Source organism: Zalophus californianus, chromosome 2 (genome assembly GCF_009762305.2).
Source record: "Zalophus californianus isolate mZalCal1 chromosome 2, mZalCal1.pri.v2, whole genome shotgun sequence".
NCBI lineage: Eukaryota > Metazoa > Chordata > Mammalia > Carnivora > Otariidae > Zalophus > Zalophus californianus.
Window position 1 is genome coordinate 122331217 of NC_045596.1, and position 20973 is coordinate 122352189.

The following is a 20973-nucleotide window of genomic DNA, read 5'->3' on the forward strand; positions in this document are numbered from 1 at the left end:
CCCAGGCGTCCCTGTGTCTGGCTTTTTTTGCTCAGTATAATGTTTTTGGAATTTATTCATGCTTTCTGTATATCTGCAGTTAATTGTTTTTTATTGTTGAGTAATATTTCATAGTGTGGGTATTCCACAAGTTGTTAACCCATTGTACTGTTGATGGTCATTTGGGCTATTTTCATTTTTTGGATATTATGAATAAGTTTGCAATAAATACTCACATACAGGTCATTTAGATTCCTCTTCGTAAGTACCTAAAAGTGGAATTGAAGGGTAATACAGTAAGAATATGTTTAAATTGATAAGAAACTGCCAAATTATTTTCCAAAGTAGTTGTGCCATTTTACATTTCCATTAACAATGCATGAGGGTTCTGGTTACTCCACATCCCTGCCCGATGTTTAAGGGTGTCAAGGTTTTAAATATTAGCCATTTTAGTGAGTATCCAGAAATATCTCATTTTTTAAATTTGCATTATTCTATGACTAGTAATGTTGAACAGCTTTCCTTGTGCTTATTGTCCATTCAGAAATGTTCTTTTGTGAAGTGTCTGTTCAAGTCTTTTGTCTGTTTGATAAATTGGAATGTGTATCTTGTTATTACTGAGTTGTATGAATTCTTTCTATACTCTGCATGTAAGACCTGTGTCATATATTTGTTTTGTGGATAATTTTTCCCATACTGTGGTTTGAATTTATTTTCAGAAGTGTTTATTAGGAATTGAGGGAGGGCTCCTGGTTTCTTTGCTTTGTTTTGTTTTGTTTTAAGATTTTATTTATTTATTAGAGAGAGAGAGCACAAGCAGGGGGAGAGGCAGGCTCCCCAATGAGGAGGGAGCCTGATGCGGGGCTTGATCCCAGGACCCTGGGATCATGACCTGAGCTGAAAGCAGACACTTAACTGACTGAGCCACCCAGGCACAGGCACACAGCTCCTGGTTTTTGAGTGTGGAATTTTTTTGTTTTTTTCATTTTCAAATGTCTTTTCCACCCATTTGGGATATATTCACTCAACATAGAGTTCTATTTTAACAGTTTTTTCCTTTAGCACTTTATTTTTTTATTTTTATTTTTTAAAAGATTTGATTTATTTATTTGTGAGAGAGAGAGAGCGAGCACAAGCAGGGGGAGTGGCAGACAGAGGGAGAAGCAGGCTCCACACTGAACTAGGAGCCCGATATGGGACTCAGTCCTAGGACCCTGGGATCATGACCTGAGCCGAAGGCAGATGCTTAACCCACTGAGCCACCCAAGCGTCCCGATAAAATTAGTATTCTATGAAGGAAAAATAAAGCAGGGGAAAAGGGTAAAGAATAAAAGAGGTAGTTATTGTGGTGATAATGAGGCATGTATGTTTTTAAAAATAGAATTTTGAGGAAAGGACTGTCTGAATAGGTGATATTTGAGCATAGACTCAAACAAAGCAGTTAAGTGACTATCTATACACAGAATAAGGGCCTGATTATTAGATGTGATTTCAGAGGCATTGGGAAGGCTGCATTCTCCCCTAAGCTTCTGAAATCCAGCTGTTTTGAACTTTGCACCTTTATCTTAAGGCTTTATTGCCTTAAAATGCAAATCCCTTTGGGAGAGTGTCTATTTAAACTTTTTCCTGTCAAATATTTCTGCGTGAATGAATTTCAGAATTTTGATGAAGAAGTGAAAATAATAGTTCAAGAACATAAGGAGTCAGAGTAGTATAGTTGTTAAGAGCATGAATTGCCTGGGTGTCAAATCCTGGCTCTGTTACTTAGTAGCTGTGTGTGTGGCCTTCATCAGATTACTTAATATCCTAATGCCTCAGTTACTTCAGTTGTAAAATGGGGATAATAATAATATCTGTCCTAGTATAGTTGCTATGATGATGGTACGCTGTAGCATTTTCAATTTTCACAGTTCTTCCTCCTGGGAGGATTACCCATCTCTGCTCCATTGTCAGACTTGGCCAATTCACTTTTTTTTTTGGCCTTTGAAATGTGAGCTTAAATGATGTATATAAGTTATAAGCAAAAACTTTAAGATCCATCATATATTTTCACCATTCTTTCTCTCCCCTCGCTGTGAGAATTGTGATGTCTCAGATAGGGGTTTCTACAGCCTGCATCCTGGAGTAAAGAGGCCATGAAGCAGAGTGTAATGAGATATACACGTTGTTATGAGCCACTGAAATTTGGGGTCATTTTGCAATGCTGTATCTTTTCACTCTCATTGATATAAATGAATTATTATTTCTAACATGCTTATGACAGTATCTAGCACATAGCGTATATTAAATAAATAAATATAGCTTTGAAGGAATATAGCTGTTGAAGAGAAACCATAATAAAATCACAAGACTGGGGGTCCAAAGTCAAACTTCTTGATTCTGCCATAATTTTGTGCTAAAGATATAAAATATCAGATGATGTGTCATTTCTTTGCACTCTGAACCAGATATTAGAAGTAAGATGTTGGAATTGGATATTAGAAAAAAGATGTTGGAGTTGATTAATTTGCTAATGTTCTGCATTATGATTGTTTCCAAAGTGCTTCTTAAGGAGTCTTTACTCTTCACTCCTATGTATACTTCTTAAGTACAACATGGCCTATGAAAAAATATATACACGATGCCTATTACAGTGTTCTCACAAAACAATCTCCTTAATGTTTTTCAACCAACTGGATAACCATAAGAAAAGATTAACTTGTTAATCTGGATGGTTTGAAAAAAAAAAAAAGACAGTTTCTACTCGTCCTGTATATGTTGTAGGAGTGACCATGATTTTCCTAATCCCATTCTATTTGCTTTGTTGGCCAAGTTATTGTACTAAATTCTGAAGCTTATATTTCTCCTTATATTTTTGCTTGGAAATTTAATTATTCCTAAGCTTTTTGACTTAAATTGCTTCTGGTGGATTAACTGGGTAACGGAAGAATGAAGACTATTCTTTTTTCTTATTTATGTCTCCCAAAAAGGTCACAGGTTTAAGAATATATTAGAAGTCAATCATAGCAATAATACTTTTTTTAAAAGGGGAGGTTAATCTAAATTGAATAAATTGTGATTAAAAAATGATGTCAAGATTTGAGCAATTTCCTCCTTGAATCATTGAACAATGTTAAAAATGTCTATGCTGTTAAAAAATACTCTACTGAAAGTCTGGAAATGGAGGAGCAATTGGAGTATACATTCATAATAAAAATTTAGTGTATGGAAGGAACTTTATTACAAATTTATAATAATTTATATTATATATTATCCTTTATAAAATGGTATGCTTTCCAACATTATAAATATAAAAGGATATCCTTTATAAAAGTGTTAAAAATTATCTAACTAAATAGTTATTTAATTACAACCAAAGGTACTTAGTCATTGAGGCTGATAGGGAAGAATTTAAATCACTAGGGAATGAAATATCAAGAGAAAAATTAGAAAAAGTAGTGCATGTGTTTGAAAAACACATCTTTTTGCTTGGGGACTGGAAGGCATGAATTTTTATTTTAAATCTACTTAAAAGTTATTCTTTATTATATAACTTTGGAAAATGTAATATATACCTGTGCTCCCACCACTTACCTTTATCAAATCTTTATATTATTTTGTGTTCACTTCTGTTACTTCATTTTTCAAGAAATACAACATTACAGATATAATTGCTATTTCCGTTTCCCTCCCTGAGGTAGCACTGTCCCTACGCCACGAGCTGACACGGGCGGAGGGAGACTGGAGCTGGGGCTGTTGCAGCCAAATTATCAACGTCCCACCATCCAGTCGGGCAACTCTAACTGCCTTAACTCTTCCATTTCAACAGATCCTAAAGAAGATAATGGGGACTCAAATGTTGATGGGTGAAGTGTTGAGAGAAGCTGCCTTTACGTTTGCTGAGGCCACGTTCACGGCAGGGGACTTCCGCACTACGTTATCCACAATGTACAGAAAGCCCTACTGAAGCTTCCAGAGAAGAAATATAATGCAGCTGGTGGGACTCTGCCAGGAATTTGAACATTATCCGAAGGAACGAAGGAACGAACCAGCAGGTGTGAACTGACTGGTTTGGCCATTAGAATTAAGCCAGAGCGGTGGAAGTATCGGTGGGAGTAGCTTCACTGCAGGCTTCCTTTGTTACTTTGGACGAAGCTGTTAAGATAACCAACAGGTGTGTAAAGCATTGGGAAGGCTGCATTCTCCCCTAAGCTTCTGAAATCCAGCTGTTTTGAACTTTGCACCTTTATGCCACAGAACATGCCATCATTCCCCAGAACATGCCATCATTCCCCAGTACCCTTGCTCATATCATCACAGAGCTGGATGAGAGAGAGTGAGAAGAGTTCTACAGGTTAAGGAAAATTCAGGAGAAGACTCTCAAGGAAAAACTGGAGGAGGACTTGGAGAAACAGAGGGCAGCTCCGTAATGGGGAGGTAATAGAGTCTGCTGATCTTTGGCTGAAGAGAAGGACGAGGATCTTCTGTTAGAACAATCTTTCCTGCTCTGGTTCTTTCAGAAGCCCTAACACGGCACCATTTCAATTCACAGCATGTAGGTCCTGTATGTGTGGCTATTTATTTCTTGGTCTAAGAATTCCCCAGGTTGTAAAATTGCCCTGGATGTTCGGTTGTGGGAATACCTTTGCAGAATGATAATTCAGCCACCATTTATCACCTGAGATTAGTAGGCTATGTCCCAGAACTTGTAGGGTTTATTCATGTATTTTTAAACATGTATTTTAGTACAAAATTATGTTTTTGGAGATTCGTCCATGTGGATACAATCCTAGTTCATTCATTAACTGCTGTATATGGTTTCCATTGTATGAATGCCACAATGTATCTTTTCTGATAATAACCAATATTTCCAGTTTTTCATTACTATAAACAAAGATACAATAAAAATTCTGTTTTGTTATGCATACGTGAGAGAGTTTCTTTAGAGTATGTGCTCTCCGATTCATAGTGTATAAGTATCTTTGACTTTACTAAATAGTATTCACTTGCTCTCTAAAGTGTTTTTGTTCACTTCTCCACATTCCCACAAATACTTGGGGTTATTAGAATTTTGTATTTTTTTGCCAAATTGAATGCATATAAGATGTATCTTGTTATTATATATTTTCCTGATTAACTGTAAGGTTGATTATATTCTCATATTTTTCTAGACTCTTTGGAGTTCTTAGCCTATCAACTGTCTATTCTTTGGCCATTTTTATATTGTGTTGCTTTTTCCTATTTATTTGTGTACTTTATTACACTCTAAATATTAATATTTTATTGGTTGTATGTATTATAAATTATTTTTATACTTATTTTATTAGTGCAATGTGTTTGGAGCATGGGGAGGGATGTGTATCAAAATGTGAACTTTTTTTTTAAAGATATTATTTATTTACTTGACAGAGAGAGAGCGAGAGCGAGAGAGAGAACACAGCAGGAGGAGCGGGAGAGGGAGAAGCAGACTCCCGGCCAAGCAGGGAGCCCGATGTGGGGCTCAATCCCAGGACCTTGGGATCACGACCCGAGCCGAAGGCAGATGCTTAACAACTGAGCCACTCAGGCGTCCCCAAAATGTGAACTTTTACCTCGATGAGAAATTCTGTTATCACTTACATAGCACTTATTATGGGTCAAGCATTTTTATTCAAGCATTTTACAAACAACTCATTTTAATCTTGATGACACTCATGAAACAGGTGCCATCGGTATCCTATATTCTTTTTTATTGTTACTTTCACAAATAGCAGTTTTATTGAGATATAATTCACATACCATAAAACATACCCTTTTAAAAAATGTACAATTCAGTGGTTTTAGTATATTCACAGAGGTGTGCAATCATTACCACAAAGTGATCTCAGAACAAAGAAGCCCCACATCGATTAGGAGTCACTCTTTATTTCCACTTAAGTCCTCAGTCCCAGGCAACCACTAGTATACTTTCTGTTTCTGTGTTTTTGCCTATTCTGGGCATTTTCCTATAAACAGACTCATATAATGTATGGCATTTTGTGTCTGGCTTCTTTCACTTAGTGTAATGTTTTCAAAGTTCATCCATGTTGTAATATGTATCAGCATCCCGTTCATTGTTATTGCTGAATAATATACATTGTATGATATACCACATTTTGTTTACCCATTCACCAGTTTTTGCACATTTGGGTTGTTCTGCTTTTTGTCAATTACAAATAGTGCTACTACAAATGTTTGTGTACAAGTTTTTGCTTGGACATTTGTTTTCAATTCTTTTGGAGTGAAATCTCTGGGTCATAAATCAACTCTAGGTTTAACTTCTGAGGAACTGCCAAACTGTTTTCCAAAGCAGCTGCACCTTTTATATTTCCACCAGCAATGTATGAGTGTTCCAATTTTTCTGCATTCTTTCAACACTTGTCCATCCTTTTTGAATATAGCCATATAAATGGGTGTAAAGTGGTTCTCATTGTGGTTTTGACTTGCATTTCCCTAATGACTAATGAATGATTTCGAGCATCATTATATGTGCTATTTGCTATTTGTGTATCTTCTTTGGAGAAAGAAGTATTCAAATCATTTGCCCATTTTTAATTGGGTTGTCTTTTTGTTGTTGAGTTGCAAGTTATTTTCATGTCAATTATCTTTATGCTAAAGATAAGGAAACCAGGTACAGGAAGGTTAAGTAACTTGTTTAAAGCCACATAGCTAGATATGAAAGCAAGTAGACTGGCTCTGGACGGAGTCCCTGCTATTAACTTTTATGCTCTCCTGTCTCAGAGCATTGTTCACCCTATCTGTGTTTTAGTGTAGTGAAATTACAATATTATCTATAAGAAAAAGGGTCAGATTAAAATTTAGGACTTAGGTTTTGGAAATACATCATGATGAAAAGTCATGATGTTGGATGCCTTAAAATTTATTGCTCAAGAGATATTTTTATAATAGTAAAGGAAATAAAAACATTTGCTCATATTCTATCACATGAGTTCTTGACCTATATTAATGTAACCTGTAATCAAACTCAAATTTTGATTCTCAGAAAACTGGTACAAATTCTTAATCTCTTTGGAAGTAGGAATAGTATCTTATGTGTTTTACATATTTAACACATTGCTTGGCATAAATCAGCTTAAATATCTGAAGACTATCAAATGTATTGGATTTATGTAAAATTAATTTTATATATAGATGTTAAGTATTATCCTAAGCCAACAAATGTTTTCAGTTTATATTTTGAAGTGACATATTATGTATGATCATTATATTTCTTCAAAGACAACTTAAAAAAATAAGTTTGGTTAGAAGTATACTTAAAATTGACTTGCAAAATTGTCCAACAGTATAAATTTTGAAAATCTCTTCTATTAATGTCAATATCTAGTGAAAATTAGAGAAAAAAATCCAACTTACTGAATCATTAAGTTGTCTGCCAAATTGAACTAACTGCATCTCATTTTTAAACACGTAATATAAGTTTGTATATTCAACATTTGTAGCATATAAATGTCCACATAAGACATGGCAGTGCTCTCAGAATTAAGGGCATTATGAATTCATTATAATTATCAGCTACTTAGAAATTTGTCAGGATTTTTGCCTTGAAGTCCTAGTGGCCACCATATTCCATGGCAGAGCTGTTGGCTTGGCAATGTTGGGCTCCTAGTGACTGTTGCTGACTTGGTTTTGCTGTTTCTATTCATAAGTAAGTGACTTGCTGGTAAGAAGTTAGACATTTCAGGTTTATATTTCTCTTAGGGAATGCGACTTTTTTTCCAATTGTTACTTAATAAGGAATTTTAGGTTCTAAACTTTAGTCTTAAATATGTGCATTTAATAACGCATGTACTTTTTGATGAATCATAAGTATGTAATTATAATTTCTTCTTGATCCTAGTATGCTTTATGTTAACATAATTGATTTCCATTTCCTATACTCAAGCTTACTGTCCCCAAATTTTGAATTAATTCTGTTCCCTCCTGGCCTTTTTTTTTTTAAACTACCATCCATATTCTGTTGACTTTCAAATTGTTATCTTTACCCTGGCCCCCTCTTTGAGTTCTGCACTTTGATGTCCGCCTCTTTGACTTTTGCTGTAGGAGGTTTAATAAGCATCTCAAACTTGTGTCTAAAATAGAGCTCTTGATTTCACCTTCAAACATTGATCTTCCTCTGGCCTTTCTTTTCTCATCTTAGTAAATGTACTACCAATCATCACTTTGCTCAAGGAAAAACTCTAGGATCCATTTTGATTTTTCCCCTTTTTCTCACCATCTCAACCAGTCTTATCAGCAAATCTTGCAGATTGTACCTTAAAAATATGTTTTAAACCATTTGCTTTTGTCCATCCTCATTGACAGCCTCAGATGCTTAGTGATGCTCATCTATGTCTTGCCTGGCTTACTGCAGTCTCCAAGGTTCTACTTTTGCCCTCTTATAGTCTCTTCCCTACTCAACAGCCAAAGTTGTCTTTTAACACTTTCAAAAACACATCTCTTTCATGTTTAAAAGTTTTGAATGGCTTCCCATTGGTATTTATAATGAAATCTGAATTCTTTACCCTGGTCTAAGGATATTTATTAATCTGGTACCTGCCTATTTCACTTTAACTTCATCCAGTGCCACTGTCTCTCATTCATTCTAGTGCAATCATACCATTCTCATTTGTATTCTGCAAACACACCAAACTTTTCTTGTCTCAGAGCCTTTGCATTGCTGTTCTCTCTGCTTCTTTTTTTGGCTTTTTCTTCTGCTATATTCTTCTCATCCTGCACGTCTCAGTCCAAATGTTTCTTCCTCTTTTACTTCCTTCAAGTTTTTATAACAATATGTATTGTTTATTTATTCACTTGTTAGGACATCGTTTGTGTTCTCCATCTTGAAATTTGGCTCCATGGATTTGGCCTCGCTGTTTTGTCCACTGGAATCTACAGTATCCTCAGTGCTTGTTGCTTCAATGACAGTTGAGGTCATGCAGTTTAAAAGCTAGAATAAACCTACAACTCCTTGACAATTAGCAAAAGTGAATAATTGCAGTGAGAACCTTGATCTTGAATGAATCACGTCACCTTAAAAAGAAATTACAGTTTTCTACAATGTTTTAAGTGGACAAAATGAAGACTTAATTTCTAGTAACTCTAATGGCTTGCCTTCTCCCTGCTCTTTCTTTTTTTTTTTTTTTTAAGATTTTATTTATTTATTTGAGAGAGAGAATGAGAGATAGAGAGCACGAGAGGGAAGAGGGTCAGAGGGAGAAGCAGACTCCCTGCCGAGCAGGGAGCCCAATGTGGGACTCGATCCCGAGGCTCCAGTATCATGACCTGAGCCGAAGGCAGTTGCTTAACCAACTGAGCCACCCAGGCGCCCTCCCTGTGCTTTCCTTTAACCTGGATTGAACTTAAGTACGTTGTTGAGTAGTTCTATTTAGAATCAGAAGCTCTTACAGCTGGAAAGGGTGAAAAATATGTAGTTCATTTTACTGATTAAGAAATAGAGGTTCAAAAATAAGGGATTTTTTTCCCTCAAGGTCATAGAAGGAAAGGTACAGAATTTGTTTTGTCTTTATCATATATTCTTTTTATTGTGCTATTAATACATGTTCATTGGAAAATACAGAAAATTTTAAAAATTAAATTTATATCACCTGAAATTCTATCTTTTGGAAATAACAACTGTTAATGTTTTATGGTATATTTTCCAGGAATTGTTTCTATGCATATTTGATAATATAAATAAACCATGCAAATTTCAGGAATTGCTCTTATATATATTCACTAGTGTAAATAAGCCAATACCAACTTACATGCATATATGTATATCTCTATATCTCTATGTCTATCTATTTATCTATCTAATCTATCATAAATGTATCTACATATCTATCTATTCATTCTAAATAAACATGTCTTCTTCACTCAATAGTGTTGTAACATCCATCTGCCATTAAATATACAGCCAAATCCAAGGGTGGTATTACAAATATTTAATGACTGGTTTTCATGGGCACCAAGCAATGAAAGGACAGAATGTAGCCCACAGGTTTATTGCTGTGGCAGGCATCAGTCCTTTAATTGCTAGAGCAGGGCAGGGCTGTGGTCATCCTAAAGGAGGGGCTGGGAGAGTGTCCAGGCCCTGGATAGAATGACCCAAAGGCTACAGAAACATTTCAGTATTTTAATGCCTAGTTTGTATTTTGGGGCAGGCAAGCCAAATTCAATTCTACAGTCATCATTTTTAGTTATTGTATTTTGTTCCATGGTGTGGTAGGTAGAATTATGCCTCTCACCCACCCCCATCCCCGCCCCCCACCCGCCCCCCACAATGTCTTGCCCAGTCCCAGGAACTTGTGACTAATGAGGAGATACCACTCCATGATCGTATTACATCATATGGCACAAAGTTAGGGAAATTATGTGGGTGAGCCTAATCTAATCACTCAAGCCCCTAAAAGCAGAGAAATTTTCCTGACTGTCACAGAAGGAAAATTAGAGCGTCTTGAAACCTGAGAAGGACTCCAAGCACCATTGCTACCTCTGAGAATGAGGCAGCTCTAGGAAGGACTGCTGGTTGCCTCAATTGCTGAGGGTGGCCCTTGGCTGATAGCCAGCAAGGAAACAGAGCCCTCAGTCCTACAGCTGCAAGGAATTGAATTCTGCCAACAACCTAACTGAAGGTAGAAGCAGCTTCTAGCCCAGATCTGTCGGATAAACAGCCCGCTCAGCAGATACCGTGATTTGGCCTTCTGAGGCCCAAAGCAGAAAATCCAGCCAAGCCAGCTTAGACTTTTGACCCGCAGAACTGTGAGGTTAATAAATGAGAGTTGTTTTAAGCTGCTATATTTGAGTAATTTATTACAGCAGCAATAGACAATTAATATCCCTGGTATGAAGGTACTATAAATTATTAGACCCATTATTATTATTGGGAATTTAGGTTGAATCTACATATTTGTTTGTTCTTATGCTAGCATGAGAGAGAAACTTCAATAATAGCATTGTACCCTCATCATTTCTCACTTGTCTGATTATTTCCTGAGATAAATTCTTAGAAATGAAATTGCAGGGGCAAAGAGCTTTTAACAGTTTTTGGTACCTACTGTCAAATCACTGAGGTTTTTTTTTCTTTTTACAATTTACATTTTTACCCCTATTTACTCACTGTTGTAACACTGGTTATTTTTATTCTTTTTAATTTTTGATCATGTAATAGGCAAAATACTGGTATTACATTGTTGTTTTAATTTGTATTTCTTTGAACACCAGTGGATGCAGAACATGTTTAAAAGTTTAGGGATTATAAAGTGGTGATAAGCTTATTGTTCTCTGATGTCAAATTTACTCACCCTGGTAAATTCTAGATTGTCCAAGTGAATAGTTATTGAGAATATTTAAAAGAAATTTTGAGTTAATTCATATACACACTCACACACACACACACACACATATGCTCAAAATTCAAAATTTGTGAGACAATAACCTCATAGAAGCAATTGAAGTTTCATAAAGTTTACAGGTATGATCCTACAAAACTGTTATTTCAGATAGAGCTGGAGAAGTTAGATATAAAAGCAAGATGTTTGGAAAGAAAAGCAGTATTTGGGGGAGTAGTAATTAAACCTTCAGCATTGGAGCCTGTTTCTTTCTGTGATTTTCAGTCAATTTAGATCAACTTTTTAAAATATAAAAATCCCATAATACATGGCCACACTACTCTCCATAAAATAGTTTATAATTTTTATGGTATGTGTGTGTGGATGGAGGTGAGATAAATATCTGTCAGTGATAATGATAATGTAATACCTTTCTTTAAAAATATCTGGGCAAAGTAACTTTGCAAAGAAAGTGTTAAAATTATTCACCTTAGTGGAAGTCATGTTCATTTTTTTTTCTAAAGATGCCCTGTATTTTACCTTTACACGCGGCTCTTGAGAATGAAACAAACATGTCTCTGTTTTTTATGTTTCCATATATGCCATCATCCCTGTGTAGATGTGTATCACGCCTGGCAGGGAAAAGGAAGGCCCTGGAAGAAAGGGGAGGAGGGAAGAAAGATAAAGGGTCCTTTAAACATTAGATCAATATGTATTTACCAGGATATTTTCAGTGTCACCTAAAATATGGGAGCACAAAGATATTTGTTTATTGTAGTCTGGGATGCATTTTTTGAAAAAACTTTTGGGGAATCTTACTAAAGAGTATAAAAAACAGGGGCGCCTGGGTGGCTCGGTCGGTTAGGCGTTGGACTCTTTGATTTCTGCTCAGGTCATGATTTCATGGGGTCATGAGATTAAGCCCCGCAGCGGGCTCGGCACTCGGGGAGTCTGCTTGGGATTCTCTCCCTCTGCCCCTCCCTGCTGCTCTGTCTCCTTCTTAAATAAATAAATAAATAAATAAATAAATAAATAAATAAATAAATAAATCTTTTAAAAACAAAAACCAAAAAAACCCTAAAAAAACCAAACAAACAAACCCAGAAAAACCGTGATGTCGTAGCAAATTTTTAAAGGAGAAACTGAAAACTAAAGTAATTATAGCACATTATAGAATGTTGTATTTTAGGCACATTATTTTGATTAAAAAGAGTACTAGAGACCATTGTAAATACTTCCACATTCCCAGTGAGTGGTCCTTGCTGCACTGTTTATGGGAAGAGCCTTTTATAAAGAACTCGCACTTGATGCAATTGTAATTTGCATCTATCATCATGAAACCTTGCTTTTGTTTTCATATATGTTTTCAGTTTCACAAATAAAAATGACTCAGATTGAAATTTAAGGAGAAACCATCAAAGAAACCTTTTGATTAGATCCATCAGAAGGGATAGCAAGGTGACTGGCATTTGATTGTATATTCTGGTTTCTGTTGACCTTCCCAACAGGTATACGTTTTATATAATTTCCTGAAGTGTTTGCAGAGATGTGGGCATTTTGATTAAAAATATTCTCATAAAACTTTCCAGACATATTTTTAAGGTATCTTAAAATTAAGAAGACTATCATAAAAAGCTGTTGTTACAGAAAAAGCTTCAAGAGGAAAAAAATAAGTATTTGTAATTTGAGTTTAGAACTTCAAAGCTAGAATTGTTCTTGGGAAGGGAAAAAGTTTTCTCATGGCTAACCATACTATTTATTTATTTATTTATTTATTATTTAAAGATTTTATTTATTTATTTGAGAGAGAAAGAGCAGGGCAAGGAGCAGCAGAGGGAGAGGGAGAAACAGGCTCCCCGCTGAGTGCAGAACCTGCCGTGAGGCTCCATCCCAGGACCCCGGGATCATGACCTGAATGGAAAGCAGACGCTAAATTGTCTGAGCCACCCAGGCACCCGTAGTTTTGCTTTTTAGTAGAGTCATATGAAATGGGAATTTTTTAATGAAAATGGTTAAGGAAACACTTTACACCAGGGCAGAAGAATCTTTTTTCTTTAATATTTTCTATATTACAATTTTTAATTTAATTAAATATTTAATATAAATATTAAAAAATCATACCCACAGCATATATAGTCTTACATGTGGAAAAAATTTAACCAATACAGAAGTAAAAAAAATAAAATCATTCCCAGTTTCCCATTCCCTAGAGATAATTGAGTTCACATTTGGGTTTAGATGATTTAAGACCTTTTTTTTACTCACACATATACGCATATCCACAAGTACACACAACTATATTTAAATAACACTGTGATCAGGCTGAATTTACTCTATAGCCATGTGCCCCTTTTTATTTTTATTTTTTTAAGTCAGATTTATTGTGTTATAATTGATGTAGCAAAATTCATCTCATGTATACAGTTCAATAATCTTTGAGTAGTGTATATAGTTGTACAATCAAGATAGAGAATATTTCTATAGCCCCCCAAATTCTCTCATAACCTTTTATAGTTACTTCCCTTCCTCTATGCCCTGTTCTTGGCAGCCATCGATCTGATTTCTGTTCTGCAGTTTGGCTTTTCTTATAAATCCAATTTTTGTGATTGCCTTCTTTCACTTAGCATAATGCTTTTGAAATTCATCTTGTTATATTTATTAACAGTTGCTTTCATTTTATTGCTGAGTTGCATTTCATTCTATAGAATATACCACAATTTGTTTATCTATTCACCAGTAGATGCATATTTTGGTTAGATCTAGTTTTTGGCCACTATGAATAAAATTGCTATAAATATTCACCTACAGGTCTTCATGTAGACATTTGTTTTCATTTCTTTTGGGTAAATAACTAAGAGTGGGTTGCTGGATCCTATGGTGTGTGTTTAAATTTATAAGGAACTACTAAACTGTTTTCCAAAACAGCTGTACAGTTTTGCATTTCCATTAGTGATTTTGAGAGTTCCACAAGAACTTTTGTTGATCCACATCTTTTCAACAGTTGGAATTGTCAGACTTTTAAATTGTAGCTATTTTTAAAGGCACATAGTGTGATATTGTGGTTTTCATTTACATTTCTCTAATAACTAACGGTGTTGAGGATCTTTTCCTGTGCTTATTTGCTATCTATGTGTCTTCTTTGGTGAAATGTCTTTTCAAATCTTTTGCCTATGGTTTACTTTACATTCTTTGTCTTATTGAGTTATAAGAGTCTTTATATATTTGTATATGTGTCATATATATACAAGTCCCTATCAGATAAGTTTTTGCAAATATTTTCTTCCAGTTTGTGATCTTTTTGTTTTCCTTTTTAAAGAACTTTTTAATTTTTTCTAATTTTATTGACATATAATTGACATATAACATTGTATCAGTTTTAAGTGTATGACATAATGACATATATTGCAAAATGATTACCACAGTAAGTTTAGTTATCATCCAAGACCTCACATAGTTACAAATTTGTTTTACCCCTTGTGATGAGAACTTTTAAGATCTACTCTGTTAGAAACTTTCAAATATATGATATAGCATTGGTAACTATAGTCACCATGTATAACATTATATCCCCAAAACTTATTTTATTATATTTATTTATTTTGATTTTATTTTTAAATAATCTCTATACCCAACATGGGGCTTGAACTCACAAACCCTAGATCAAGAACTGCATGCTCCAATGACTGAGTCAGCCAGGTGTCCCTTATTTATTTTATAACTAGACAGGGGTACCTTTTGATCACCTTCACCCATTTTGAACATTACCCACTCTCTGCCTCTGACAACCACCAATCAGTTCTCTGTGACAGTTTTTTTTGTTTTTTTGATTCCACATATAAGTGAGATCATATAGTATTTGTCTGACTTATTTCACTTACCATAATGCCGTTAAGGTCCATCAATGTTGTTGCAAATGGCAGAATTTCTTTTTTATGGCTGAATAAAATTCTATTTTATGTGTGTGCATGGAATAAATGACATATGTATACTTACATATATATTTTCTTTATACATTTATCTTTCAATGGAAACTTAGGTTGTTTCCATGTCTTAGCTATCATAAATAATGCTGCAATGAACATGGAGGGGCAGATATCTTTTGAGATAACAACTTTCTTTCTTTTCTCCACATCCTTACCAACACTTGTTATCTCTTGCTTTTTTGGTAATAGCCATTCTAACAGGTATGAGGTGATATCTCAGTGGGTTTTGATTTGCATTTCTCTGATGATTAATGATGTTGAGGATCTTTTCTTTTCTTTCTTTCTTTTTTAAAGATTCTATCCATCTATTTGACAGAGAGAGACACAGTGAGAGAGGCAACACAAGCAGGGGGAGTGGGAGAGGGAGAAGCAGGCTTCCTGCTGAGCAGGGAGCCTGATGCAGGGCTCGACCCCTGGACCCTGGCCCATGACCTGAGCTGAAGGCAGACGCTTAACAACTGAGCCACCCAGGCGCCCCTTGAACATCTTTTCATATACCTGTTGGACATCTGTGTCTCTTCTTTGGAAAAATGTCTGTTCAGTTCCTCTGCCCACTTTTAAATTGAATTGTTTTTGCTATGAGCTTTATATATTTTAGGTATTAATCCCTTATTAGATAAATGATATATAAATATTTTTCTCCCATTTAAGTTGCCTTTTCATTTTGTTAATGGTTTCCTCTACAGCACAGAAGCTTTTTAGTTTAATATAGTCCCACTTGTTTATTTTGCTTTTATTGCCTTTGCTTTTGGTGTCAAATGCAAAACAACCATCAAGACTGATGTCAGAGAGCTTACCATCTATGTTTTCCTCTAGGAGTATTATGTTTTAAGGTCTCACATTCAATTCTTTAATCAATTTTGAGTTTATTTTTGTGGTGGGTATAAAATAGTGGTCCAGTTTCACTCTTTTGCATGTGACTGTCCAGTTTCCCAACACCACTTATTGAAAAGACTATCCTAAAAAAAAAAGACTATCCTAAAGAAAGAAAGAAAGAAGAAAGAAAGAAAGAAAGAAAGAAAGAAAGAAAGAAAGAGAAAGAAAGAAAGAAAGAGAAAGAAAGAAAGAAAGAAAAAGAAAGAAAAAAAGAAGAAAGAAAGAGAGAGAAAGAAAGAAAAAGAAAGAAAAAGAAAGAAAGAAAAAGAAAGAAAGAAAAGACTATCCTTTTCCTGTTGTATATTCTTGGCTCCCTTGTTGTAAACTGATCATATATGCGTGGTTTTATTTCTGAGCTCTCTATTCTTTCTATTGATCTGTCTGTTTTTATGCCATTACTATGCTATTTTGATTATTATAATTTTGTAATATGTAATTTTGTAATATAGTTTGAAATCAGAAAGTGTGATGTTCTTTTTTCTCAAGATTGCTTTAGCTTCAGAGTTTTTTTGTGGTTCCATAGAAATTTTAGGATAGTTTTTTTATTAAAATACCATTGGACTTTTGATAGGGACTGCACTGAATCTGTAGATTGCTTTGGGTAGTAAGGACATTTTAACAATATTAATTCTTTCAATCCATGAGTACAGAATTATTCATTTATTCGTGTTTTCTTCAATTTCTTTTATTAATGTCTTATAGTTTTCCATGTATAGGTCTTACACCTCCTTGCTTAAATTCGTTCCTAGGTATTTTGTTCTTTTCGATGCCATGGAAATATTTTCTTAATTTCTCTTTCTGGGAATTATTAGTGTATAAAAACATAACTGACATCATATCCTGCAACTTTACTGAATTTATTATTAGTTCTGAAAGTTATTTAGTGGAGTCTTTTGGGCTTTCTATATATAGAATCATGTCATCTGCAAATGTCATCTGTTACTCTTTCCTTCTTTTACTTGCCTAATTGCTGTGGCTAGGACTGTGTTGAATGAAAGTGGTGAGAGTGGGCATCCTGTCTTATTCTTGATCTTAGAGGAAAAGCTTTCAGTTTTTCACCATTGAGTATGATGTTTGCTATGGGCTTGTCATATATGGCCTTTGTTATGTTGTGGTATGTTCCATCTATACTCACTTTGTTGAGTGTTTTTATTATACATGGATGTTAAATTTTGTCAAATGCTTTTTCTGCATCTACTAAGATGATCAAATGATTTTTACCCTTCATTTTGTTAATATGATGTACCACATTAATAGATTTTCAGTTTTTGAATCATCTTCACATTCCTGGAATAAATCCTGCTTGATCATGGTATATGATCTTTTTAATGTATAGTGTTCAGTTTGCTAATATAATGTTGAAGATTTTTGCATCTATGTTCATCAGGGATATTGGTCTGTAATTTTCTTTTCTTCTAGTGTCTTTGTCTGGTTTTAGCATCAGGGTAATTAATGTTGGCCTTGTAAAAGAAGTTTGGCAATATTCTCCCCATTCTGTTTTTTGGAAGAGTTTTTTTTTTTTTTAGATTTTATTTATTTATTCATAAGAGAGAGAGGGGCAGAGGGAGAAGCAGGCTCCCTACCAAGCAGGGAGCCTGATGCAGGACTCAGTCCCAGGACCCTGGGATCATGAACCAAGCCGAAGGCAGACGCTTAACCATCTGAGCCACCCAGGCGCCCTTGGAAGAGTTTGAGAAGGATTGATCCTAATTCTTTTAAAAATATTTAGTAAAAGTGTCCATCAACTGATGGATGGATAAAGATGTGGTATATGTATACAATGGATACATATCATACTCAGCCATCAAAAAATGGTCTTTCCATTTGCAATGACGTGGATAGAGCTAGAGTGTATTAATTGTGCTAAGTGAAATAAATTAGTCAGAGAAAGACAAATACCATATGATTTCACTTATATGTGGAATTTAGGAAACAAAATAGATAAACATATGGGAAGGGGAAAAAAGGAGAAAGGGAAGCAAACCATAAGAGACTCTTTTTTTAAAAAAATTATTTATTTGAGAGAGAGAAGAGTACAAGCAGTAGGGAGGGGCAGAGGGAGAGAGAAAGGAGCAGATTCCCTGCTGAGAGAGAAGCCTGGGGGCAGGGCTTGATCCCAGGACCCGGACGGAGATCATGACCTGAGCTAAAGGCAGATGCTTACCCAACTGAACCATCCAGGGGTCTATAAGATGCTTAATGATAAAGAGCAAAATGCGGGTTGATGGAGGGATGTGGGTGGGGGATGGGCTAGATGGGTGATGGATATTAGGAGGGCACTTGTTATGATGAGCGCTGGGTGTTGTATGTAAGTGATGAATCACTAAATTCTACTCCTGAAATCAGCATTACACTATATGTCAACTAACTAGAATTTAAATAAAAATTTGGAGAGAAAATAAATAAATAAATAAATAGAAATAAAAATATTTGGTAGAAATTAACAGTGAAGCCATCAGTCTTGGGCTTTTGTTTGTTGGGAGGTTTTTGATTATTGATTCAATTTCCTTACTAATAATTGGTCTATTCAGATTTTTTATTTCATGATCAGTATTGGTATGTTGTTTGCTTCTAGGAATTTCTCCATTTCTTCTAGATTGTCCAATTTGTTGGTGTATAATTTTTTGTAGTAGTCTCTTATGACCCTTTGTATTTCTGTGTTTTCAGTTGTAACATCTACTCTTTCATTACTGGTTTTGTTTATTTGAGTTCTCTTCCTTTTTTTCTTGGTGAGTCCAGCTAAAGTTTTGTCTATTTTATTTTTTCAAAAAAATTTTTTGAAAAAAATTTTTTCATTGATCTTTTCTATTGTCTTTTTAGTCTCTATTTCATTTATTTCCATTCTGATTTTTGTTATTTCCTTCCTTCTACTAACTTCGGGCTTCATTTGTTGTTTTTCTAGTTCCTTGAGGTATAAAGTTATATTGTTTGAGATCTTTTTTTTTCCCTCTTAATGTAGGCATTTATCACTTAGCTTCCCTCTTAAAACTGCTTTTGCTGCATCCTGTAAGTTTTGGTGTGTTGTATTTCCATTTTCATTTGTCTCAAGGTATTTTTAAAATTTCTTTGATTTCTTTGTTGACCAACTGGTTGTTCAATAACAGGTTTAATCTCCTCATATTTGTAATTTTTCCAGCTTTCTTCTTGTAATTAATTTCAGGTTTCATACGATTGTGGGTGGAAAAGATGCTTAAAATGTTTTCCACCTTAAACCTTTAAAGATGTGTTTTGTGGCCTAACATATGATCTATCCCAGAGAATGTTCCATGTGTACTCTGTTTCTTTTGGATGAAATGTTCTGAATATGTCTGTTAAGTCCATCTGGTCTAATGTGTCATTTAAGGTCAAATGTTTCCTTATTGATTTTCTGTCTTGATGATCTATCTATTGATGAAAGTGGGGGTATTAAAGTTCCCTAGTATTATTGTATTGCTATCTATTTCTCCCTTCAGGTCTGTTAATATTTGCTTTCTATATTTAGGTGTTCCTATGTTGGGTGCATAAATATTTACAAATGTTGTATCTTGTTGTTAGATTGTTCCCTTTATCATTACATAATGTGTTTGTCTCCTATTACAGTCTTTGACTTAAAGTCTATTCTGTCTTATATAAATATAGCTATCCTAGCTCTCTTTTGGATTCCATTTTTATGTAACATTCTTTCCCATCTCTTTCCTTGCAGTCCTGTGTATTCTTAAAGCTGAAGAGAGTCTCTTGTAGGTGACATATAGTTGGGTCTTGTTTTTGTTTTAAATCCATTTAGCCATTCAATGTCTTTCGATTGGAGTATTTAGTCCATTTACATTTAAAGTAAGTATTGATAGATTGGACTTTTTGCCACTTTTAAACTTGTTTTCTGGCTGCTTTGTAATTCTTTTGTTTCTTTCTTCTTCTCTTGCTCTCTTCCTTTGTGATTTGATGATTTTCTGCAGTGTTATGCTTATATTCCTTTATGTTCTGTGTAACTACTATAGGCTTTTGCTTTGTGGTTACCATAAGGTTTACGTAAAATAGCTTATAACAGTTTATTTTAAGCTGATAACAACTTGAGTTCCAATGCTATGCCCTGTCCTTTTTCTTATTAGGTTGTCTTTTTCTTTTCCTCTTCTTATTTCTCCTCCTTTTCTTCTTTATTAATCTTCTTTCATAAATTATTTGTTTTATGAGCATTCTTTTTTTATTGTTGTTGCGAATTCTTCTGCTCTGTCATTGGTCTTTTAACTTTGTTTAGTGACATTTTCACTGTATGAATATTTTAATGTAATCACATATGTTGTAGTCATTGTTAATTCTGCACCTGACCTTGATTTCTTAATTACAAAGGCATTCTCCAATCCAAGATTAGAAACACGAGCCCCTCTGTATATTTATAGTTCTATCTGATCAGATAATGTGAGATGGGGAACACATAGATTTTGCTCTTATATAGAAAACCAGTGGTTTCAGCACATTTATTATGGTAAGACACATTAGGGGAGGGGCCTAAGACTGAAGAATTTTCTTAATCTTTTAAAATTGACATGGACACATTTTGTTATACAGTTGATCCTTGAACAAGGTGGGGGTTAGGAGCACCAATCCCCTGCACAGTCAAAATCCACATATAATTCTGACTCCCCCAAAACTTAACTACTAATAGCCTAATGTTGACTGGAGGCCTTACTGATAACATAAACAGTTGATTAAAACATATTTTGTATGTTATATGTATTATATAAAGTAAGCTAGAGAGTAATAAAATAGAGAAAAGAAAATGTTAAAATCATAAGGAAGACAAAATACACAGTACTGTACTATGTTTATATATT

The 20973-nt window shown here is 34.6% G+C and overlaps 1 pseudogene; it reads left to right on the forward strand.

Moving 5' to 3' along the window:
- Positions 1 to 4487, forward strand: part of LOC113925474 — a 31801-nt pseudogene extending 27314 nt beyond the window's left edge.
- The last annotated feature ends 16486 nt before the right edge of the window (positions 4488 to 20973 follow it).